This window comes from Amphibalanus amphitrite, unplaced genomic scaffold, assembly GCF_019059575.1.
Source record: "Amphibalanus amphitrite isolate SeventyFive unplaced genomic scaffold, NRLGWU_Aamphi_draft 000075F_arrow, whole genome shotgun sequence".
Classification (NCBI taxonomy): Eukaryota; Metazoa; Arthropoda; class Thecostraca; order Balanomorpha; family Balanidae; genus Amphibalanus; species Amphibalanus amphitrite.
Window position 1 is genome coordinate 250,401 of NW_024881571.1, and position 16,673 is coordinate 267,073.

Below are 16,673 nucleotides of genomic sequence, written 5' to 3' on the forward strand. Positions count from 1 at the left end.
CTTGGGCCAGCGAGCGGATGAAAGGATCGAAAGAATCTGAAAGAATAACGTTATACATAGTTAGAAGCGTCGCAAGGATTGGGCCGATTATTGGTTATTGTTCCTGGTACTTCCGATTCTTTCATCCCCTTTAGCTGGCTCACACTTCTTCACTTCGGTCTCAATTTTCTTTTATTCTTATTTTTAGCTTAAACAAAGTAGAAAAAATATTTATCAATTCACTGAAACTATTGAGATACGAGAATATCTCAATAGTTTAATTAGAAAGTATAATTATAGAAAGTATAATTGGTGCCTAGCGTAAAAAAAAACGACACGGCCGCAGCACGGCAGCCGTAGCTGTGGTTGAAAAAAGCCGTAGCCGTAAAAACAATTTTCCCCATTTAAATCCACTGCGGTCGCACTAAGTGTCAGTTCTTAGCTCAGACCATCGGTCTCTCTGAGCTCTGCAGTGATTCCACCAAAAGCAACTCACCGCGCAGCTGTGGTCTGTTCGTGCCTACTCTATAACCCGCCCGGCCCTCCTCGGCTCTGAAGAGGCCTCCGTACCAGTCGGGTAGAGCCCCGCTCAGTCGTCTCCGTCAACCTGCACTGTTTGCTCATGGTGACGTGGGCCACGGTGAGCACGAGGGGTGGCTACAGGTCTACCCGGACGGGCACGGCCCACGACTCAGCACCGACGCACCGCGACGCGCCCCCAGCGGGACAAGGACGAATCGGGCGGCCTCACTGCAGAACGGTGACGGCATCCTCTCTGGCAGATGCAGGGTGGTGCCGCTGTCACTGCCGAACGGCCTTGGCGGTCGAGCGATGTCAAAGATAAAGACACACGTGTACTTTGCTGAGCTTAGTGGTGCCTTTATGAAGAGGTCAGAGAGTAGGTGGGGCAGGACGATGAGCTGACACCTGTCCGCTGGATGCTACGCTGCTATCTATGACAGAACATGATTAGAGCCCTGTATGTGTTGTGTTTGTGTGGCAATAACTAATGCAAATCAAATCGTTGTCATTTGTATTGAAGCTTGAAGCTGTCAGCCGTCAAATGGACCGATGTGTTAACCTCCCTAGCTTGTAAGTGCATTGCTTTGGTATTGTGTAATCACCCATGCTACATTGAGCCAACAATTAACATTTTTATTTCTTCGCACTCATTGATTCGGCAATGGTATGGAGCAATGCTATCTTTCAAGTAATTGATTCACAAATCGGTCACAAAACATTTCCTCACTTCTTTCTATACTGTCGAACAACAATATTTTACGAGCTCAGCTCATGGGCCAGACGCCGAGGACACGCACGACCTGACAGTCGCTCGGCGTTACTAATATGTCCTGCGCAGTTTTGCATAGATAGACGGCCGAGCGCAACCCCTGCATCCAATCAGACTGGATGGCAACTGCAGGACCTGTCCTTGACACCTGTCTTTAGCCAGGCGACTTGAACAGAACCACTGCGCAACTGCTGCGCCGAATAGCCCATGTGTCGATGGAGGTCGAGCTTCTGATACACTCCGAACAGGGTGCATTGGTAGAGGTCGAACTTCTGATACACACAAGCCGCCTGTGTCGGTGCAGAGGCCGAGCTCCTGATAGGCACCGAACCGAGGCGGGGACATCGACAGACTGCAAAACACCTATGCACTGTATGGATTGTAACGAGTCGTGACATTCACGATACCAGTGTTGCATGCATGGGATGCAATTGACGGTATAGGGTAGTCTGCAGTACATCTGCAACAAGAAGTGCACCACATCATTGAATTTACCTCCTCTGCTGACTCTTATTAGCACCTTCTCAGAGCCAATATCCATTCATCTACTGCGGGCAGTGGCTGTGCAGTGCACTGACATGCATCCTTGAAATGAGGGGGAGGCACCTTAGCCCACGCCATGGATTCCCTCCCTCCCCCTCTCGTCCGGCCGACCAGTGGTGATCAGAACACGAATCAGGTGACGCCCGGGACTGGCCCCTTCTCGGAACAGTGCCGTTCTCCCCACTGGTACCGAGGTGAGGTGGAATGGGGTCTGGTGGCCTCAAGGCTGACGGTCAAGTCAGGGTCGGACTTAAAGAACAGATAGGACCTGCTGGATTTCAATTAAGTGCAGATATAATTAATGACGAAAGAAACATGACCTGGCTGACTCTATGTAAAGTTAGTCATTGGCACATTTTCTACAACCATCAGGGAACAAGTGTGCCAGTGCTACCTTACACGCCGCACATTCTGAAAATAAGCGCATTTTCATACACGACTGATAATCAAGCCGAGGAGAGGATTGCTTTGGGGAAATATGCGCAATACCGGTTTGTACCGGTACCTGCGTATTTTTGGTCTCCAGCCCATTGATTACGCAATATCCCGCTCGTGAGGGAAGTGGTTTAGGTCCAAGCAGTTTCACCTGTTACGCGAATGCTTCTTACTGGTATTCAGGCATTCTCTGTGGGAAGTTATTTGAACATCCATAAAGTTATTAAAAGATAGATAGATAGATAGAATAAATTTATTACCTTAATCAGAACACGTACAAAACAATGCTTGCCAATTGGTGCAAAAGCAATATTGCTTAAATCGCAGCACCTTTCGGCTCTTACGTGCTATCGCCCGAGTCGGATCACCTCACCACTGCACGCACGCCCGCGCCGCAACCGCAGCGACCGCCGCCACGCCGCCGCCACCGCCGCCGCCCCGCCCGACCACTCCGGCTACGGCCAGGCCCGAGGGGCCAGCCCGCCAACCCGATAGACTACCTGAACCGTCCTGTATCGGATAAGAATTTTTGAAAGAGCTGGGCCACCACTCGGTCGCCACCTCCCGCAGGACTGGGTCCATTTAATAACAAAGTCAGCAACTTAGAGGAGCGGAGAACAGGAACGTTAATTTCTAGATGGATACTCAAGGCTCTAAATAGGCGATCACGAACATTTCGGTAAAGAGGACAGTCTAAAAGAAAGTGACGAACAGTTTCACTGGGTGACCCGCATTGACATTGAGGGGAATCAGAAAGCTGTAGGGGGAAAAGGTGAGCGTTGAGCTGAGACATCCCGACCCTAAGCCTAGTGTGAACCCTGTTCCCAAATTTGGTACCGTAGGAGAAATAGTGAGGAGGGGGAGGGGTTCCCAAGTGCTTAATAAGGGCCTTTTTGAAACGTTTAATGGATGTTTCACTGCGGATGTAATTAGGAAGTGTGTTCCATAGCTTGGTGGTTAATGGCACAAATGAGTTTTGAAATAACGTTATCCTGTTCTTGGGCAATGTCTGGGTGCTGGAATTTCTTAGGAGTCTGCCGGTGTCTTGTGATCGAGTGTTAGGAATGATGGAAGTGATGTATGTAGGAAGTTGTTATTGTGGTTGTCTGAGTGCATAGTACATTGTGAGTTTGTGAACGTTCCGTCTCGTTTTGAGGGTGGTCCATCCTAATTCCTGTCTCAGTTTGTTAGTTGATGTCCTACGTAGAGTTCCTGTCACTAGTCTAGCTAGTAGCTACCCTGTTTTGAAGTCTTTCCAGTCGTAAGGAGTCAGTCAGTGTGATACTTCCGTCATAAATAATGTCGCAATAGTCAAAGTGGGGTCGGATGTATATGCGGTAAATGAGATCGAGCACATGTCTTGGTAAAAGTGCTGATATAGGGTAGATAGGGCTTAAGGATCTATTGACTTTCAAAATGATATCATTTACATGCAGTGGCGTATCCAGGATCTTGAAAAGGGGGAGTCCAAACCTGCTCAAGGGGCCCCACCCTTACCTTAGGGGCCCCAGTGGTAGCATACTTAAACCACGCACAGGTGCGTTTTTTTGCCACTTTCGCTATGTGAGGGAGCCCTTGATTGCTTGATTGATTGATAGATTGATTCATATTTTATTTATAAAAAAAAATATTTTTACAGTCATACATTTACACGGATTGGTGCAGAAGCGACAAGCGCTTATCTCTAGGCACCTCTCCCTTAGGCACACTTGGCAATCTAAAAACTCTGAAGGCTCATTTTGGCCTCTGAAAGCCCCTCTTCGGCGACAGAGTGAACGACTCTGGCCTCAGCCGGCCACATAATGTTCGGCAACAGAGTGAACGACTCTGGCCAGAGCCGGCCCTATAATGGCCTCAGGAGACCCATGCTATTGCTGACCTCCCAGGGCCCCACGCTGGCTCTTTGGAGCCTTTGAGTCAGTCTGATGGCCCTATGCCGCTCTCGAAGCCACGCCGGTCTCTAGAAGCCCATGCTGCCCTCTGAGGGTTCCGCGCTGGCTTCAAAGGGCCATTCATACCTCAGGGAACTCAAACATGCATAAGATCTGAAGTATGGCTGCCGAGGCCCTCAAAGTGGCCTCTAATGGCCCGATGCCAGCCTATGAAGACCCCGTGCTGGCTTCTGAGGGCCCAGCACCAGCGTCTGAAGTCAGATGACAGCTGGCCCCACGCTGGCCTCAGAGGGTTCACGCTGGTCACAGAGGGCCTCACACTGGCCTCAGAGGGCTCCACATTGTCTTCAGAGGGTCCTAAACTGGTCTCAGTGGTCAGTGGGCCTCAAACTGACTTCAGAAGGCCCCACGCCGCTGGGCTTAGAAGACCCCAAGCTGGACATAGACAGCCCCACACTGAACATGAGGGCCCCACACTGTCCTTGGAAAGCCCAACAATGGACTTAGAGGGCCCCACGCTGGCCTTAGAGGGCTGCACGCTGGCTCCTTAGGGTTCCAACTTCCACGCCAGCGTCAATGGGTCCCACGCCCAAGTCTAAGCTTCTGTAGGACCGCCGAAGCGGCCTCTGAGGGCCCCCACGCTAGCCTCTGGGGCTCGGCCTCAGCCTCTGAGGGCCCTGAGACGGCCTATGAGGGCCCTACGCCGGCCTGACTTCTGAGGGCCATCAACCGGCAAATTTAAGATAGTTTGACGTAGTTGACTTTATTTAATGACTTAATGATGTAATGACTTTATTTAAGTTTGGGCCAGTACTTCGGATAAGGCCCTGAAGGTCGTTTCCCTTGGGACACCCAAGCATGCACGTACCCAGGATTTCGTCCAGGAGGGGACAACCTGCTCTCGAAGGGGCCCCGGGTTACCTGGGGGGCCACTGTCAACCCAGGCAGGGACGTATCCAGAACATTTTGATGGGGGGGATTGGGCACGGTGGGTCCGGTCCCCCTTGCGGACGGGCCCCTCTATCTGTCTGTCTCACTGTCTGCCTGTCTGTCTGTCTGTCTAAGCCCTGAAAAAATGTGGAAATTGGCAGATAAAAGTATCATTTTGCCTGAGAAATGTGCATAAAATGCACGGTCTTTTATGAAGAAGCGAAGCGAGTGAGCCCCTCAGAGTCGCCGATGTTGGTCCTTCAGACGTGTCTGTGAAAGGCCGTCAAATGCGCTGGTGTGGGGTCCACACAGGCGCCGTTGTGGGGGTCTTAGGCTTAGAGACGCTGGTAGGGGCCGTCATAGGCATGTATGGGGCCCTGAAAGTTACTAGTGGCCCTTCATAGGCCGGCAAGGGAACCTCAGATGCCGGTAAGAGGCCCTCAGAGTCGCCGGTAAATGGCCGTTAGATGCGCTGGTATAGGGCCCCCGGAGGCACCGGTGAGCGGGCCTTCAGAGCCGCCGATGTAAGCCGTTAAGAGGCACTGGTGTGGGGACCTCAGAGGTGGCGGTGAGGGCCCTCCCAGGCGCCATTGTGAGGGCCCTCAGAAACACTGGTGTGGGCCGTGGGGCATAACAAACAGGTGTGGGGCCCTTACAGCTGATCCCTCATTAGCCTTCAAGGACCCTCAGAGGCCGGCAAGGTCCTTCAGAACCTGGGGTGGGGCCCTTCTGGAGATAAGTGTGCCTACATAAGAGCCCATGACGTATTCTCAAAAGCCCCGTGGTGTCCTTTCACTCCTTGCCAGTTGAACCGTGGCCAGCGCGGACCCTCTGATGTCAATTGGCACCGTAGGGCCCCTTCGGGCACGAGGGGACCCTAAACCATATAACGGACACGTGTCTCCTCGCCCCTGGCTATGCCATTGAATCCAAGTGATCAGGGGCCCTTTAGGTAATCAGGGGCATCTCAGGTGACTGCAGGGGCTTTTCAATTGATCAGGGGCCCACCAGGTTACCATGACCAGGGGACCCTCTGAAAATCAGGTGCCGGTTATACCAGGGGCTCCTCGGGCAACTAAGGGCCTTCATGTGACTGCAGAGGCCCTTCAGATAACCAGGTACTCCCCGGGTAAACATTGGCGCCTCAGGTGACCAGGGCTTCTTTAGATGACTGGCCAGGGGCCATCTAGGGGATCAGGGGCCCCTTGGTAATTAGGGGCGCCCTCAGATAACCAGGGGCCCCTCAGACAACCAGGGGCCCCTCAGGTAACCAGAGGCCCCTCGGGTAACCAGGGGCCCTCGTAACCAGGGGTCCTTTGCCAGAAGTCCTTCAGATAACCAGGGGTCCCTCAGGTAACCAGGGGCCTCTCAGGTAAACAGGGTCCCGTGACCAGGGGCCCTCAGGTAACCAGGGCCCCTTAGATACCTAACCAGGGGCCCCTCAGGTGACCAGGGGCCCCTCGGGTAGCCAGGGGCCTTAGACAACCAGGAAGCTCTCAGACAGCCAGGGGCCCCTCAGATAACCAGGGGCCCTCAGGTAACTAGGGGCTCGTCACATAACCAGGGGCTCCTCAGGTGACCAGGGGGCCCTCAGGTAACCAGGGGCTCTCAGGTAGTTAGGGGCGCTCTGTGTTCGTCACTGTGATAGATATCGCTCTTTGATATCAGTTTTTCTTCCGAGTAAAAGACGTTCTGTCTAGTACTGGAATTAAGGCAGGGAGACCCAGAACGCTTTCGTCACGCTGGTCCCCCTGAGTCATCCTTGGACCTCAGGGGCCCCCGTGGCCCCCCCCTTGGGTACGTCACTGCACCCAAGTGACCCAAAGGGTTCACTTGCATGTCTGATCCCAAAGGGGGAGGCCATGGCCTCTTGGCCTCCCCCCTGGATACGCCACTGTTTACATGTTGGTGAAAACGCAAATCTTGAGAAAGGGTAATACCGAGATGCTTGTGGGAAAGGGATATTGGAATTGGTTTTCCGCTAAAGAGAAGATGTGGTGATGTTGCCGGATTTGAAGAGTTTGAGAGTGTGATTTGGATAGTCTTTTCAGGATTAAATGCTATTATCCATTTCTGGCCGTATTGCTGTATTTTGTTCAGGTCGTTCTGGAGTGATTTCTGAACGTTAACTATGCTAGTGGATGTATGAGATGCGTGCAAAGAAGTGTCGTCGGCAAAAAAATGGGTGTTGTTCTCCGTTATTTTTGATAGTTCATTAAGATAAAGAATTGCAAGAAGCGGCCCGAGGTCTGACCCTTGGGGGCAGCCACCATTTATTGTTCGAAAGTTAGAAAATGACGAGGGTATTTTGACGCGATGCTTACGATTTTGGAGGTAAGATTTGATCCAAGCCAAAAGCGATCCTGTAATTCCAAATTCGTTTTTGCATTTGTAGATTAGTCCTTGGTGCCAAATTTTATCAAAATATTTTGAGATATCGAGAAATATAGCTGTGAAGTCGTTTCCTGAATCGAGAGACTTATACAGATTGTGGCAGAGATAGGTAAGTTATACCTAAGGTTAAATACATTGTGGATGAAAAAGAGGTAATTGCTCGGTAATTTTCACCCTTTATTTTTCTAATTTTACTTATGAAAGCATACAGTAATTGCAAATTGGGAGCTGTTTTGCATTCAAATGTGCATCGCTGCAAGATAATTCTTTAATTCTTTAGCTTTCAATTAATAATTAGTCTCCTCAATCACTCGCCTATGTATTTTCATTTGTCTGCCTTGAAGTGATAACATAATTGCATTATTAATACCCTCATTGATATTGCACACGGACCGTCTCCGGCTGCCATTCTCAATGAGGCGGCCTGTCAGCACTGCTGGGATGAGAAATGGTCCCGGCTGGCTACTCCGTGTAATACGGGCTTCAGAGGACGACCTCCGCCGGTGTACCTGTCCGTACAGCTGCTACGAGCTGACCACCGCGGCCCGCGCGCGGAATGGTGAGCAGGTGACTTCCAGGAACCTGCAGCCAGGATAGGTGTTGGTCTGTTTTCCATTCCATGGTCAAGCCACCCTACCGGCGACCCAGATTGGTGAGCTGATACACGCCGATGGCCCTGTGCACTGTGCAGAAGGTGCATGAGCTGTGCACAGTTGCCACGTGTACCGTCCGCCGGGGTTCCAGGGAAGTGGGGGCGGGGCTCGATGAAAGGTGGGGGGATGGCCCATGCGGCTTCATAGTGGTTTCATGTCAGACCACATCAATATCCGTTTCGAACATTTATAGGCCACGATGCATGCATTATGTAAGGTTACATTCATGCATGAGTGGATCAATCTGAGGTCAGGTTAGGTGACGATCACGATTAGCTTATAACGGGCAAAGGGTTTATAGTGCATGGGCACTACCAACTCATCACCCATATCTCGCTTTTTTTTTTTAGGCCAGTGGAGCTGCACACAATAAAGGGAGCAAATCGGCTGTCGGTTAGCGATACGCACTAACGCATGCATATTTATGCGCACACGCAACCACAGACACACGGTCCCGCTTTTCACAATCGAAACCCTCCACTGACGAATGACCGGACGACATAAAGCACGCTTAAAGCGCCTGTCAGCAGATAAATCCAGCACTCCGTTGCCTTGACCTGACAGGTGCGTCGACCGGTCTCCACGCACACTGCGTAACGCGTGTTATCAGTCGAGGGGGGCTGAGAGGGGGGCACGATCCGCCCGCAGAGTTTACGTCAGGTATGTCAGATTACTACGGGTTGAAGTCACTGTTTGCGTGTTCTTTTTTTTTTTGTTGGGTTAGGCCCTTTCGGTCTGGCAAGACCATTTCAGAGCCGGGAGGATGATAGGATAAAGGGGGAGACATTGGTCTGGGCAGGCACCCTAGTGAGGTGAGTCGCCGGGGCTGAGCCCGTCCAGAGGACAGGCCACCCAGCCCCAAGGCACTCACTACACCCGGCTACGGGGTGCGCTCCCTCGGGAGCAGCGGTGCCGCTCCAAGGGAGCAGCCCGCATGAGATAAAGTTGCCTGTCCAGCCCGGAGGGGGGTTGAGGCGTGGAGGAGAAGGATTTCAGTATCCTGAGGATAGAAGCACGGAACGGTGCGTGTTCTACACTTAAACAGGCTGTAGCGCTGTTTCACGGGATGTCAGAAGCCAGTTTGGTTGAGATCGATTAGCTCGTTTCCTCTTTCCGATTAGCTATTCTCGGCACATGCACTGGTAGATGGAGGAGAAGAGAAAATGTGCGAGAGCCTTCAACTCATTTGAATAATGCATAATCGCGTGACAATTGGTCTCCGATCTTCAAAACGTCCTGTCTTCTGCTAGGGGAGAGGTGAGGATGCATTTTTTCAGATGTTGCCGAAGCGTCATTATTCTTTTCCTCAGGTTAATAAATGTCTAAAAAGTTAATTGTTTTCAAAACGGGCTTCGCTGATGAAAACTAAATATTTTATTTATTTAGTTATATATTTTAAATATTTTTAAATAAATTTTAAATATTTTATTTTTATTAAATATATTTTAAATATTTAGTTTTCCTCAGCGAAGCCCGTTTTGAAAACAATTAACTTCTTAGAGATGCATTTTTTTCTTTTACATGATCTATACGTTGAGCGAATAACATGCCTTTAGTGGGTTCAGTATCGCTTTACATAATAATACGGTCACTGACCGTTTGAAATAGCATACCAAACCGCAGGGTGAGTTCTTTCAACAGATTGTTCTAATCACTGCTAATTTCCTTCTGGCTATTTTTGGCACTTATCGGTTCAACTATGACGTATATTGCCACAGCATAATACCCGCGAAAACATCCCTTCATTGCATGCATCCCCGTTAATGCTCGCCGTCTATTGGCCCGTGCTGGGCGGAGGGTGGGATCGTGCAGTCGTGATCGCGAGATAATCGACCGGCAGTTCCGGCACCGGTCTCCGCTGACGTCACTGGTACCGCCCCGTGACGTCATCGAAGTGAGCCCGGGTCATTTCGGGTGCGTGACCGGTCGGTCGGGGCGATGACAGCGGGCTGCGGGTGGGAGATCCGTCCTCCTTCGCGAGAACAGACAATAGAGGGGAGTGGAGAAGTGACCTTGTAGTGCCCTTCTCCACCTCGAGGGAGGAGGAACTGCCGAAGGAACCACCGGAGTGGGAGACGGTACCGCGGGTCCGGTCTCGGGTCATTTTGGGGTCACGCATTGAATGATCGGCAGTGAGAAGGAGCCCTGCAGCTGCGGCTGTTACCTCCCGCCGTAGCTCAGGCGTCTCCGGCTTCTTCGATTGTCACCTCAACTACCGTCTCGACCGTCACTTCCCCCGGCTCACAGGAGGCCGAGACAGCGGCGGTCCGCCTCTGCAGAAGGTCGGAACAACCATCAGACTCGGCGCCGCGGCGCAGGGGCAGACGGATCGGGCCATTTGAACACATTATTATCCCATCTTCGTTTCTTCACAGTGTGACAGACGGCGGCTCTTAGCAGCTGCGGTCGTCAGCTTTCTCCGCCGGGTTGCAGCTGAGAGGGCCGTTTGTACAAACGTCACGTGGTAGGTATCAGTCGGAGGAGCTTCAAAAGCGGAAGCACAATACGGGAAGTGCCGGGCGAGAGAGCCGACACTGTGGGGATGGTCGGATGTAAAACAGGCATATTCATTGACCTTCAGACGCCAGCCTTGACTAAGCCATGAGTGACACCTCAGCTTGGGTTTATGAAGACTGATGGTTCAGCCCAGTGACTTACGGTGCATCTGTGTAGCAGTTAGCTACAACGGGAAATGCGGATAGCTTTAGCTCTTATCAATTTTGCTTACCTATTTCTTAAATGTTTTCTTATGACGGTCCCCGACTTATCGACACTGGTGGCTGGGGCTCATTATCTGGTCATATAAGACACGCAATGCATAGCATGAGCTAAACTCGGTCCTCTATGCGTTCATGTCAATAAGATAAATGCTATTTTAGGCAGCCTTTTAAAAGCCCGTGTTGTGAATGCACGTAGGTGTCCATTTAAGAAGGCAGTGACCTTGTCTCGATCACCTATGACGTCTGCCTGTTACGCTAGCCACGACGGTTTACAGTACCACTGAACGGATCTGTGAGCTGAAATTTATCATCAAAATAAACCGGTTCCAACACAAAGATGCCGGTGTGAAAAGGACTGCCAACCAAGATTACTTTACCCAGCCCCCTAGCGTTCTTTTTTACTACTGTACCACACAAAACAAATATGATCTTACCCTTCTTAATGACTTTTTCAGGCATTCGAAATCCAAGGTACCTACCTAAATAAAAAAATATCAAGATTGTCAAGATTGACGAAAATATGACCGTTTCAAAGTAGTAGCTACAAATGAACAAGAGAAGCATTAGTCGACCATTTGTTTCCAATTAGCGCAAAGCCCATGTTTTCTGATTTGGTTTTAACTTTATGTCCAAAGTTCTACCTATACTTCAGCGGAAGCTCTACCAGTGAAACATTGCGCCCAGCGTCTACCTTGCTCGCGGAACATGATCTATCTAATAATTTGCACCTCTCTGCTGATCAGATTCCACGTCACATACACATAACCATCTGGTCAACGACCATGGACCCGGCAGCCGGGCTAAGCCCTATCTTCCTCATTATATTCATCACAGCTGGATTAGAGCGAGCTCCAACGGCCATGGATTAGGGCGAACTCCAGACGCCGGGGTGCGCCGGAAAGCCATCAAACGCCGCACTGCGGCTCGTGGCACCGACTGGCACGCCGTGCACGTGCATCCTGCACGGTGCACAGAGTTCCCAGTGCACATCTCTGAGCCCGGAGACTCAGAGCGCGGCTCACATAATTCAGAGATCCGCCGCGCAGTGTCGTGTCCGGAGGGGAGGCTCGCAGTCACCTGGGTGGGACGGTGAAGTTTTAGAATACAGAGCTGACACTGTGTTGGCTAATAGGAGAGGGGGCGTTAAAGTTTTAACCAATGAGGAGGAGGGGATAACCAGAATGATTGGGCATCTCTCGCTATGTCATAACAATTTATTAACTACAAAGTATATTTGTGAGATATTGGTCTTCGAAAATTATAAAATAAAATAAATAGACCTAATATTATGATTTATTCGTTCAATGACAATACATGTTAGGATTTTGGTTATCTAATGCAATCAATTTTTATCACAGCACGCATTTATGGAAGTGAAGAGATGGCACATCATTAATTAATGAGAAAGGCCTTCATAATCTACCGCTAACGAATCCAAAACCGTACCGCAGCAGGATTGCACGACACTGCACGTTGGTGACAAACTGGAATGTTTCAACAGAGCTGCCTTTCCCCACTAGACAGGTGTCAGTCACTATTCGTCAGCTGACGTTCTTCTGGGCTGAATCCCTACATCTGATCTCACCTGTCACCGCTGAACAGCCACGCAAACGGCTAAGCTACTCAGATCACACAAATCTTATGCTAAAACAAGCCAATGTTGTGCCAACTTATAAACAAAACCAGCCGCCTTCATTAACCGAAATGCTAAAATCAACCGCATTACAAACTACAAAAAGTTCCTAAAAAAAAATAGTAAAAAGTTCCTGTCAGTAGCATACGTGTGAGCTTCATTGCCTAATACATAATCGCCTGACAACCTGAGCTGTAGGTATGCCACGAGCTTTTCAGCCGCTTCACGAGAAACAAGAATCAGACAAATCGCTGTCTACCACAACTATTCGGTCCGGGGGGCTTGCGTGCCAGCGCGACGCACCATTCCTGAGTGACGGCAGCTACGCTGTTACCGTCCTTCATCAATCACGAGATGAACTCGCTGACAAGGCGACATCTCGGCGCCTCAGTCTGGAGACAATAGATTAGCGAGCTGCCGATATAGAGAACCGCACGTCATGGGCAGGGGCGGATCCAAGGGGGGGGGGGTCACATGGGTCATGGCCCCCCCCCCCCTTGAGGCCCGGGGGCCCAAAGACCTGCCAGGGGCACCACCGGCCTATCAGGGGTATCACAGTCCTGACAGGGGCACCACAGGACCGCCAGGGGCACCACAGGCCTAACAGGGACACCACGGGCCTGGTGCCCCTGGGCCCTGACAGGACTGTAACGCCCCTGACAAGCCGGAAGTGTCCCCGGCAGGCACGTGGTGCCCCTGACAGGCCTGAGGCGCCCCTGCAAGGCCGGTGGTGCCCCTGGCAGGCCTGTGGTGTCCATGGCAGGCCTGTGGTGCCCTTGCTAGGCCTCTGGTGCCCCTGACAGGCTTGTAATGCCCCTGGAAGGACTGTGGTGCCCCTGGGCCCTGACAAGCCTGAGGTGCCCCTGACAGGCCAGTGGTGCCCTTGCTAGGCCTGTGGTGTCCCTGGCAGGCCTCTGGTGCCCCTGACAGGCTTGCGGTGCCCTTGGAAGAACTGTGGTGTCCCTGGGCCCTGACAAGCCTGAGGTGCCCCTGACAGGCCCGTGGTGCCCTTGTTAGGCCTGTGGTGCCCCTGGCAGGCCTCTGGTGCCCTTGCTAGGCCGCTGGTGCCCCTGGCAGGCCTCTGGTGCCCCTGGCAGGCCTCTGGTGCCCTTGCGCCCGGAGAGGACTGGTGCCCCTGAAAAGTCTGAAGTGCCCCTCAGCAGGCCCGTGGTGCCCCTGACAGGCCCAAGGTGCCCCTGCGAGGCCGGTGGTGCCCCTGGCAGACCTCTGGTGCCCCTGGCAGGTCTGTGGTGCCCCTGGCAGGTCTGTGGCGCCCCTGGCAGACCTGTGTTGACTGGTGCCCCTGCTAGGTCGCTGGTGCCCCTCACAGACCTGTGGTGCCCCTGGGCCTTGACAAGCCTGAGATGCCTGGCTATGACAGGCTCGTGGTGCCCCTGATAGACCAGTGGTGCCCTTGCTAGGCCTGTAGTGCCCCTGGCAGGCCTCTGGTGCCCCTGCTATTCCTGCGCCCGGAGAGGACTATGGTGCCCCTGAAAAGCCTGAAGTGCCTCTCGACAAGCCCGTGGTGCCCCTGGGCCCTGACAGGCCCATGTTACCCCTGCGAGGTCGGTGGTGCTCCTGGCAGGCCTCTGGTGCCCCTGGCAGGTCTGTGGTGCCCCTGGCAGGCCTGTGTTGACTGGTGCCCCTGCTAGGCCGCTGGTGCCCCTCACAGGCCTGCGGTGCCCCTGGAAGGACTGTGGTGCCCCTGCCCCTAGGGGTGCTCATGGGCCCAACAGGCCCGTTGTGCCCCTGACAGGCCTGTCGTGTATACTTGCTAGACCTGTGGTGCCCCTGCTTCCTGGCAGGCCTGTGGTGCCCCTGGCGGGCCTGTGGCGCCCCTACAAGGCCGTAGGTGCCCCTGACAGGTTTGTGGTGTCCCTGGAAGGACTTTGGTGCCCCTGACAAGCCTGAAGTGTCAAGGACAGACCCTTTAGACGCCAGGGTCAAGTTCGTCGGACTGACAACGATTTGCTTACCTGATAACGTTCCTGGTAAGTACTCACTACTCAGCGTCCACAACATATATACACATAGCACATTCATATATACTTGCTTACAATTGGTAAATGTGGTTGTGGCTAAGAGCTAAGATACTGACTAAAAATAAAAAAATAAAAAACAACTGAAAATGGGGGCACCACCAAAATGAAGTGGACGAAATCCGTTGAGTTTTTAATTTTGGGTATAGGTAGGGGCACCACTTCGATTCATGACCCTCCCCTTGGAGTTTTCCTGGATCCGCCCCTGGTCATGGGTGCCATAATTCCAACTTGACTACCGGTTCTGAAATTAAAGGGACTATCCCACCTTCTAAAATGTTGTTAAAAACCAGTTAAATTGTGCCCAACTTTATAGATTGGATGACCAGGAACACGGTTCTGGCATTTATTTTTCATTAAACATCTTAGGCTTCCCATATTCCAAACACAAACTTTCAAATATGTGACGTCACAGCCCCAAATTACCTCCTTCCCCAGGCCACATTACTGTCATAAAGCTGATTCTTTTTACTCTGTAGGCACCACGTCCACAACAAAGTTCAGACCAAGTTTTAAGCGATTTTTCAACGAACAAACCCATTTAAATCAGAATGACTAAACGAGGTGACGTCACACTAACGGTCGCTCCATGTTGAAGATAGGGCCTTGTACAAGGCCCATTTTCAAATGAAGGGAACGAATTTCTTCAACACCAAGAGGCCGCGGGGGTTGCAACCTAGATAGATAGTGGTTTCTGAACCTCGCCGCAAACTTGGCTATCTCAACTCAAACCCCATGTTAAAGGTGGGATAGTCCCTTTAACGATTTGATAATGATCCCACCAGCGATCCCACCACGAGCTTAAAAGTAAACGGATCGCAGACGATAAAAAAATGCTTGCGTGCGTGATAGAGATCATTTGAACGGCTCAGGACTATTTCTGGTTCCCTGACATTAACATACGCCTAAATAATCTCCGATAACAGTGAAATGCCATCTAAAAACTTTAAACGTTAACGCTATATGTTGAATACCTACATATTATAAAGTACAACTGTCAGGATCGATAAGGACAAAATATGCTTTTAAATAGATTTGACTTTTGAGCTATAAAACAGCTGAGCGGGTAGGTATATGTAGCTTTTATATAGGCAATACCTGTGGCAGTATCGTTCTGTATTCACATCCGCTTGCGTATCATCCAGCAACAGACAGTAACAAATGTGACAGATTGTCATTCAATGCCTTTATGGGGACTCGCCGGCTGATTTACACACTATGGCGGTCACTTTACGAGGCCCGGGGCGTCGGGACGACCACCAATGGATTCAAATGTAAACATTCCCGCACTGTTTATGATGTCGCCTAGTGCGGCACCGGGGTAGAATCGCACTGCACGGCCGAATCGATACTGGCGCTGAAGTCGTCGAAAGCTCTTCTATAGAGGCAAATGAACATTAGGCTTTTGTTCATGCAAGACAAATCTCTTTGGAAATTTTCCTGTGAAGAGCCGTGAGTACCTACGCTTATAATGTTTTTTTTTTTTGTAGATTGTATCTTTTCTCAAACAAAGAGCAATGGTTGAAATTACTTTACTCTATGACGAACAGCCGTAGAGTGAGACTTTATCATGAAAGAACATAAACCCAGAACTGTTTGTCATGTGAATAGCTAGGTTGATATCAAATACATGCTTTTGGTTTCATATCCATGCACTGACTGGAACAATCCACCTTAGATAAGGATTCTTCAGATTCCGGGTACCTGTCTTGGTAACAACCACAGACCGGTAAAAATTATATAATAACTGGAGCGGCTGATCCGACTTAGAATGATGCACATCCTGAACATGCATGTAGGTACACACGTCAAGACGTCCAAAGTGAGGTTCGTCCGGCTGGAATTTCCCACCACCTGCCGGTCTTCCCGCCCCCACATCCCGACACCCTCGCTCTCCTGTAATGCCCTCAGAGTGACTTTCCTCAGGGAGAAAGGAGGGCAGCCGTCGCCGAGCTCACGAAGGTGCAGTCACCTTTAATTCCGCTCCTCAGGCTCATAAATCTGGTGACGGATTGGTGAATGCACGAACAAAATAGCATCAGAGCAGAAGATTAAGAAAGGTAGCAACAATTCCAAGACGGTCGACAGAGTCACGTTTGGCTTGTAACAATAATAAATATTAAGCATCTTTTTATTGATGGATAGTCGCATGAAACCGTATCTG

At 51.0% G+C, this 16,673-nt stretch overlaps 2 protein-coding genes across 4 annotated transcripts in view; one reads left to right on the top strand and one right to left on the bottom strand.

Annotated features, from left to right (window-relative positions):
- Positions 1 to 16,673, bottom strand: part of LOC122379319 (peroxidase-like) — a 38,744-nt gene that overhangs the window by 20,973 nt on the left and 1,098 nt on the right. The window lies entirely within an intron of this gene.
- LOC122379321 (UV radiation resistance-associated gene protein-like) overlaps positions 1 to 16,673 on the top strand; it is a 53,461-nt gene that overhangs the window by 8,864 nt on the left and 27,924 nt on the right. The gene's annotated exons all lie outside the window — the stretch shown is intronic.